This window comes from Branchiostoma floridae, chromosome 2 (genome assembly GCF_000003815.2).
Source record: "Branchiostoma floridae strain S238N-H82 chromosome 2, Bfl_VNyyK, whole genome shotgun sequence".
Taxonomy (NCBI): domain Eukaryota; kingdom Metazoa; phylum Chordata; class Leptocardii; order Amphioxiformes; family Branchiostomatidae; genus Branchiostoma; species Branchiostoma floridae.
The window spans coordinates 14483681-14491924 of record NC_049980.1 but is presented as its reverse complement, the minus strand read 5'-3'; the positions used below and the strand labels follow the sequence as shown (position 1 = coordinate 14491924).

The following is an 8244-nucleotide window of genomic DNA, read 5'->3' as shown; positions in this document are numbered from 1 at the left end:
GAAAAAAACGACCGAATTTTGCTGAAATGAATTCGACCAGCGGTCGCATGGATTGTAAAGCCGGTTCTAAGCAGTTAGCCCAGGTTCGACTCCAAACGACTCTTTCTCTCGACTATTAGTATTATCTCCCTACGACATGTTAGAATAGTTATGGTGCCCTTGACAACATCATATCGATTTACATTCTTGTAAATTTGGCATATGCTGCAGAGGGTTCGTCTCTGTATCAGAAATCTCAAGTTTTACACAGAAAGGCGTTTCCTCCTTTGTGTTATCCAATGAACATATATTCACTAGCAATCCTAGCACAGAGACAAAAAGACTACTAATTCATGAATTAGCTGTGTCATTGAGAGGAAGGTGGTTGGTGGAAATTTCAACATACAATATTAAAGGTTAAGATGTAAATCTTAGTGCGTCCAGGTATCATGGTATATGCATGGACGTTTATCAATGACTTCTACATGGTATATACACGGGGTCAGAATCAAGATTTCTTCTTCCTAATAAGCCATGTACTTGCCCGGACTTTTGGAAAAAAAAATGGGCATGAAATACTAGTGGCCCTTTTCCGCTTATTGTGAGTTTGGGATACTCTGTTGGTGCAATCATGGGAGTTGGTTTTCGGAATAATCCGTCTTTGGATGGAAAGTTTCCAGGGTGTTGAGATATCCATAACGCTTTCTTGCTGAACTCAGATTTTCGGCCAAGGAATGTCATAGAACCAGCTTCAGGGAATTAAGTATTTCGACATATTGTAAGTGGGGAATGGTTTACTTTCGCCAGGGAGTAATTGTGGGATAGTGTATCTTTGCATGGAGAATGTTTGTGGGGCCCAGACATCCTTAAATATGTCTACTGATCTCAGATACGCTGAGAAGTACCGTCTTTGGGACATTCACCATTTTGACAGGTTGCAAGTTTGCAATAGTCCCTTTTCTTAATGGCATTGATTTTGGAATTGTCCATCTCTCCAGGGAGGGGTTTCTTAGGGGTTCATTGCTCATGTTGATGTGTTCCGACCTCAAATGTTTTGTATTGGGATGTCAAAATGCCCACAGTATTTTGTGATAGTAAAACTTTAGGGGGTATGACATTCACCTTCAGATGGGCTGTCTCCATATTTGTAGTGGAGTGTTCCACACACGCAAAATTTGCATTTTCGCAAAGCAATACCTCCCCTACTAAATGGAGGGTTTTCTCCTCCGGGCAAATTCCAGAGAGGGTTTGATATTGGAAGATCATCCGACTTCGGCAGTGAATGAGACATCTGTAAGGTATAGGCAAAATGCAGGTATATGCGAGGTTGAGATGCTACATAATGCTAGGGCTGCCATATCTCTGCACATGGCAGGTGCGACACGTGAGAAGGTCAGGTCTCATGTGGGCTGGTTTGCTCAGAGTACAGCCTGAAGATTGCGAAAGCGATGAGGCCATGAGAAACTTGCTGCAAAGTTGGCCTCATATGGGGTATCAAAGACATCCGAATAACCTCTTGGAGTTAACTCGATTTTGTAGCGCGATCGGGGTGTTAGTCAGCATGTTAGGTGATCTTGGATTGAACAGGGCACGGCTTGTCAGGCAACTAGGGAAAGTCGCCATGTTGCGACTTATGAGTGTTCGTATGTTTGGCTTGTATGTTGTAATATATATCACAAAACAGTTGGTACTCCACTGTGGTTTTCGCTAAATTGTGAGCAACGTACTAGGATGGCACTGAACGGTAGAGAGATTCTACTTCTTCAGATCTGTTTCAGCATCTCTGTTCTAACTCCACCTATGATCACTCTTGGAGGCCAGCTAGTCCCGTCTGTTGACTGTGCCAAGGCACTAGGGTTCTACAGGGACAAGAAACTAAACCTTCGTTGAACAAGTCTTTTCAATGATAAGCAGAGCATCACGCAGACTACGCTACTTGCATCTGTTGACCCGACCTCGGTGACCACACTGACACTGAAAGTGAGACGGGAGGAGGCGGCGGTACAGCTTCCCCTTCGAACGCATGCTCAGGGAGGACCACCCCCCTGCAGAAATTGGTACCACCTACTAGAACAGGAGTCACGGGACTCTCACGTAGAAAGTCCTTCTTTCATTGCGCCATCCGTTTTTATAATAAGGAAATTACCCAATAGTACCTTCATCGCTTAGTCGTTATTGCGCGCAGCTGTAACGCGCTATTGCTGTCCTATGATGATTCTTAATCAATTGTTTATGCTACGAACATGTTGTAAAACGTCAATGCTTGTATGCGGCTGTTGTTCTTATGGGCTTATGTGGTTATTGGTAGAGCCTGTGTAATAAGGTCGAATTTCGGGGTGCGTGTGTTTGCCTGCGAGAGCCTTACTGAATAAAAGATTGGCTCTGATAGTATCTGATGAAGGACAGAAAGGCGGAGCCGCATTTTGCAAGGCACTTGACTATTAAAGCAATTAAGTTGAACAAGTGTTTCATAAGCATCGTTTTTATGATGTATAAGGGAAAAAATAAGACGATTGACAGTTTGGTAGAAACAAATGAAGTGATGGAGGAAGGGGATGAGAATGGGTTAATGAGAGAGGGGGTATGGATGTGAAGTAAGGGAAGTAAGGGGTAGGACAACACCATATGAGGACAGGGGGGACAGGTAGCGCGACGGAGGCGCTGTCCCCATTACTCATACGGATGATCCAATGTGTGCGCAGTGGGTATAGGTTACTATTCCCATTGCGCACTGATTGGATCAGACTAATGAGTACACCTGTTCACACCATATAAGTACACGAGAGGCGGAGTGCCCACTGCCAGTACAGCGGACTCGTCCGACACTTGCCGGAGGAGCACGACGGAGACTGACGAAGGAGTTTAGGGAAGAGGTTGCGGAAAGGCGAGGCAACCGGGGGCATGTTTGATAAAGCATGAGTTTCTGCCTTCCCACCCACCCACCCATTCACAGTCTTTATAGGCTGTGAGGACTAGTCAGGCTCCGTTGCGCGACTCCGGCGCTGTCCCCATTACTCATACGGATGATCCAATGTGTGCGCAGTGGGTATAGGTTACTGTGGACTTTGAATCGAGACAGCCATGCATGTATAATTCTTCAACAGTGATGGATCGATTTTGTAGTGTTTCTCCCGCCCAGATTGGAAGAATACAACACACAACTAACGTACTGAACTTCTGGCGATTAAAGAATGAATCCAACGTCGTTGTGCTTGGGCAGACGTCAAAAGCGCAGTGTTTAAACGGCTCATTCGTACGCAATGTGCAGTTGTAAGTATACACCGTTGAATGTGGGGTGATGACCAGGTCTTCAATGTAATCACAATGCGGGTCGAAACTCACAGAAACACCGCATGACGAAAAGAAAAGTGCACCTATCACACTTGTTATAATTTTAAGTTCCATGCTTGAGTTTGACTATGGATGAATTTGTGAAACGAAGGACCAGTGGTACGTATTTGTTCCTGTTTTCCGTATTTCTTAACGGCTCACGTGAGATTTCACGGTTCCGGTTCTTGGCCCTTGCGTGGTTTCGTATCTTGCCTGAGGCAACCAAAATTGGGAGCACCAACTGTCTTACAGCGGATCGATATTTTTCCTCTCCGTAGGACCAAGATGGTACTTTCTCTTGCAGTTGTGTCTTTTGTACAAGCCCACGGTCACTGTTATTTTGTATTTCACAAAGGAGCTTTTTGCTGAAAGCTTGAATTCACTGACAAATATGTACCAGCTGTCGGCGGGTTCTCAACACGCAGTCCAGGACCTAGGTAGAATTTTTAAAGTGGAAAATGACAAATGTCAAATGACTAAATCTTAACAATTGGAATTGATAAAGAATATTTCTTCAATGACTTCAATACTGCGCGAGTTTCATACTCCGTGGTATTCATTGTTAAATGTAACTTATCACTTTATCAACATACAAATACGTATCTATTGAGCTATTCTGTTCACAAACTCACTAACAAACACAGAGCAGGAGTTCTAAAGGAAGCTGATAGTAAATCAAGTACTAATTTGCACAATCAGCATACCATTACACTGGGATTCATTAAAGCTACCTATAGCCTACTGATCAAAAATCATGAAAATATTATTCATCCCCTCTTGACCTGTTTAGAAGTCTGCAACTGTAAGCCCCCTCTAGTTCCAAAGAATATTGCTAGAGGGCGCAAACTCAGCTTATCGCGACTACACAACAAGCTATCTACCAACCGAAAATCTTGACCATAGCTTGACCAGATCACAAGACACCAAAAGCGGAAATTCTGTTGTAGTACCACAGAAAGCCGCTAAGAGGGGGGGGGGGGGCAAAATGGCGATCATTTGAACGTCTTACCAACACCTACCCACATACCAAGTATCAAGACAATCCCCGATCCAGGCTTTCTAGAGTTATCGTGTTGACAGACAGACACACAAACAGACAGACGAACGATGCCGAAAACATGATGTTCTTGGCGAAGATAATATAGGCATGTCAAAATTAATCTACTTGGCAATGATAACTAGCGCTAATAGTGTGAGAGGTTGGCACGCTATCTACATTTGGACCGACTCTATTCACTCTAACTGCTGTCCTATGTAACCGTGTCGGACTAGACCCGACTGTACATGTGCTCCTTGCTTCATCATTATTCAGCAAAAAGTAGCTGGTGCACGGGACCGGTTTCGGTCCAAAATTCAACAACGTTAACTTGCTCAAATGAACCACAATACCGAGTCCGTATACAGGGCTTAAAAAGTTTTATTGAAAAATAACAACCATTACATTGCGCACATTCATACCCTGGGAGCCAGACAGGACCGGGTAGCTAGCGAGTTTTGTTCGGAGTTTTGTTCGGGGAGCCAACAGGCTCGGCGGGCCTAACTGTCTTGGGCCACCGAATAAACTGTCCTAGCTGCCCGGTTCTCATGAAGATAGAACAAGAAACCTGTTTTCCATCGCATGTATCTAGTGGTAAAATGGGATAGATGGGGTGTTATCTTATCTCATTGAGAAAGCAGTTGGATAACACTCCTCTATTTCACTTTTTACCTGGGAATTGCTCCTTTCTGCTGGCGAAATAATGCGACTTCCACGATCGCCATCACATGTCAATGTATCTATCACGCTTTTCCAACACAATACGTTTTTTTTCACAACAACAAGAAAAGCTAGATATAAAGCCACCTTTTAGAATCAGATACGACACCACACACACCTACCTTTTGGTGGAGTTTTAAACAGCACTTCAGCTGTGGACAGGGTGGCGGAAAGGTCCACTATCTCTGCCAAGTACCTTACATAATGTCATAGAAAGAGGAACGAAAACAAGGCTCGCTCAGTTTCGGTCCATTGAAGGCAATGGATAGAAACAAGAAGTGAAATTGGGTAGGCGTTTTTATGTTGATTATACACATCAAATGGTCGTTTAGCAGCACTTGCCCGATTCGTGGGGCATGTTTGGAAAAGGACATGATGCGGAATAGAAAACATGTAATTAGATAAACACTGCTCTTGAGGAACATACATGTAGCTTACTAGAAACAATCCACTTGTCCAATACCAAGGTTATGCACCCAAACCGGAAGCATCAAGCTCTTGAAACATACCAGCCAACCAGCGATAATGTCCTTCATGTCAAGATAGTGTTGAAGACGAATATCATTTTCTAATGATATATCCCGCCTCTACTGTTATGTTTTCCGCAAATAAACACTCAGTCCGCTGCAGTACCAGCGCAAAATGACAGGTCATTTCGAGCTAGTCAAAATACCAGATCCAACCCGAGCTTCCACAGCTTCAAGTATGCCTTTGACCTAAATATGCACCCACAACAGAGCTGCTCTACACTAGCATAACCTAAAAAATAATCTTCTTGGCAAAGATAATCACTGCTACTTGATAGACTGAGGACGGCCCCATCTGAAAGGACGAAGCGACTCTTTTCTAGAGATGTACACACAATGTACAGTAAAAGCTCATGTCACCAAACCGCACACGAGAAGGTTACTGAGAAGAGTGTTTGTGTTTGTGTGTACCGTCCATGGAACTATACATGTAACAGTTTCTCCACGATTATGCAAATTACGTCTCCATATGCATAATTCATATCATATAATTCATTCATATCTCAGTTATATACTTCTATGTCATATGTTTAAACAGTTATATTTTGGAACGCAATTGTATTCATGAAGTCTCCTTATTGATTATGAGAATTAGATTTACATGATTAGCATCTTATAATATCAATAATCACCCATGTACATCTTTACGTCAATGCTGTTCCCAATACAGACCCCCTCTCTGCCTAGTCGGGATTAGGCAGGGGGCAAATAGGCATCATACGATTCCCCTTTTGAAAATTGAAAATGATTAGCAATGAAATACAATATTCTCAGCTGGATTGTAAAAAGGGACATAGAAAAACAGGGAAGAATCATACGAAGCCCCAAAACGAGCACCGTACGTATAACGTTTTGATTTCCGTGAAAGGCATCCGGGAAATAGATTAAACTCTTTCCCAAAATCGTAGACTTCCCATGCCGGGAATCGAACCCGGGCCGCGTGGGTGAAAGCCACGAATCCTAACCACTAGACCACATGGGATACTCTGCCTCAAATGTTGGTTAGGGACACAATCAATATTGCATTTTGTCAATCGCAGTTACTATGCGCTGTACATGTGTATAATCAAAGGACGTTATAAAACGTTCTTGGTATAATCTATCACTTTATGAATCATTATGGCTAAATGCAAATGAATAAGATAGCATAAAAGAATACTATACAGGAGGCCCCATGAGACATAACCGTGACATGTCATGGGAGGATGTACGGTATTGGAAAGCAATTAAATAGCAACCGCAAGCCGTTATATTAGTAAGTACTGTATATTGCGACACAAATTGCAACACAAAATGGCTGACTTTTGAAAACTGAATGATAACCTGTAAATACAAGTGACCTTTATCTTATCATATCGACCAAAGAATGACTCCTACTTAAGGTAATGTTGTATAAGTGAACGGTCAGCAGTTATGCAAGGTACATGTTTATGGGCGCCTTCTAGCGAATTTCGGCGTGTTGCATCTTTTTTATGTGGTGTAAAAACATACTAAATATACACCATGAAATATACTGGCCACCGTCAGGCCTTCCCTACGTGGATACAGAGAGTAGAATTCTGCAGAAATAGGGTGGATGATTGGCCAGGAGAATCCGTCAGAGGGAAGCCACATTTTATCTTCCGCTGGACATTGAATCCTTATGGTGGCCTAACTCCCCTGGCAAAATAGTTCTCCCGGCTATAACCAGCGTTGTTAGTCTGGTGGCCGGAGCCTCGACTAAAGATACGATAAACGTAATCATAGTGGGTATTGTCCATTTGAGCTAGTCTCTACCAGACTCCGGATCGCTGGAAAATCGTAGAAATGGTACCGTATGATAGGGGAGTATGCCGGCCAGAGGAATATAGCCGGCCAGAGGAATATAGCCGGCTATATTCCTCTGGCAGGCATATTACTCTATTTGTACAATTTCTACGATTTTTCCAGCGATCCGGAGTCTGGTAGAGACTACACTTGACCCGCGTGCGTGCGTATTTGGCACTTGAAACAAAAGTTACAGGTGATCTGTGTCGCAAACCAATGAAGCTGAAACACTTTGAACCTCCTTGCGCAAACCAATCGTTATAAAATCACATCTATTTATAACCCTGACAAGTATCGGATTTGTGTAGTTATTACGTTTATTCACCGTTATTTCATGGTAGACTGCATCAAGGTTATCAAACAATGGTCTTAGTGACGGATGTGTGAAGCCCTTGAAGTAGGAGTGATCCCAGAGTTTGTGTCTACACTTATTACTTATTACTCATCATTCATAACGACTGGAACAAAGGACCGCCCTATAGGTGCCGCGTACATTAGACCAGGTGCATAGTTATACTCAGATATATTTTTAATGAGACAACCTAAAAAGGTTTCATAAAGAATTAGCTTCGGCTATGTATGAAAACAAATTTCCTGAAATGTTATCTATATTTTGGCGATATCCATTGAACGCTGAATATTATTGTACCGTACCTTTTAGATTTACAAACACACATGTAAAAGCCTCTTAATCGCCGGCATTTTCGTCATCATTCGCCATTGTTGTCCTATCATCTATATTTAATGCTGCGTCTTCCAGTTCGCTAGAAAATTTAGGGGTGTCGACAGGCTACTGTCACCAAAATAGCATCTTTAGACATGCTTACGCCCAAAAGCCTAGGCTGA

General features: G+C 42.8%; 1 non-coding gene across 1 annotated transcript; it reads right to left on the bottom strand.

The window, feature by feature from the left end:
- Positions 1-6502: 6502 nt before the first annotated feature.
- Positions 6503-6574, bottom strand: Trnae-uuc. Its single transcript has one exon. It is a non-coding gene; the product is annotated as a tRNA-Glu (tRNA).
- Positions 6575-8244: the final 1670 nt, after the last annotated feature.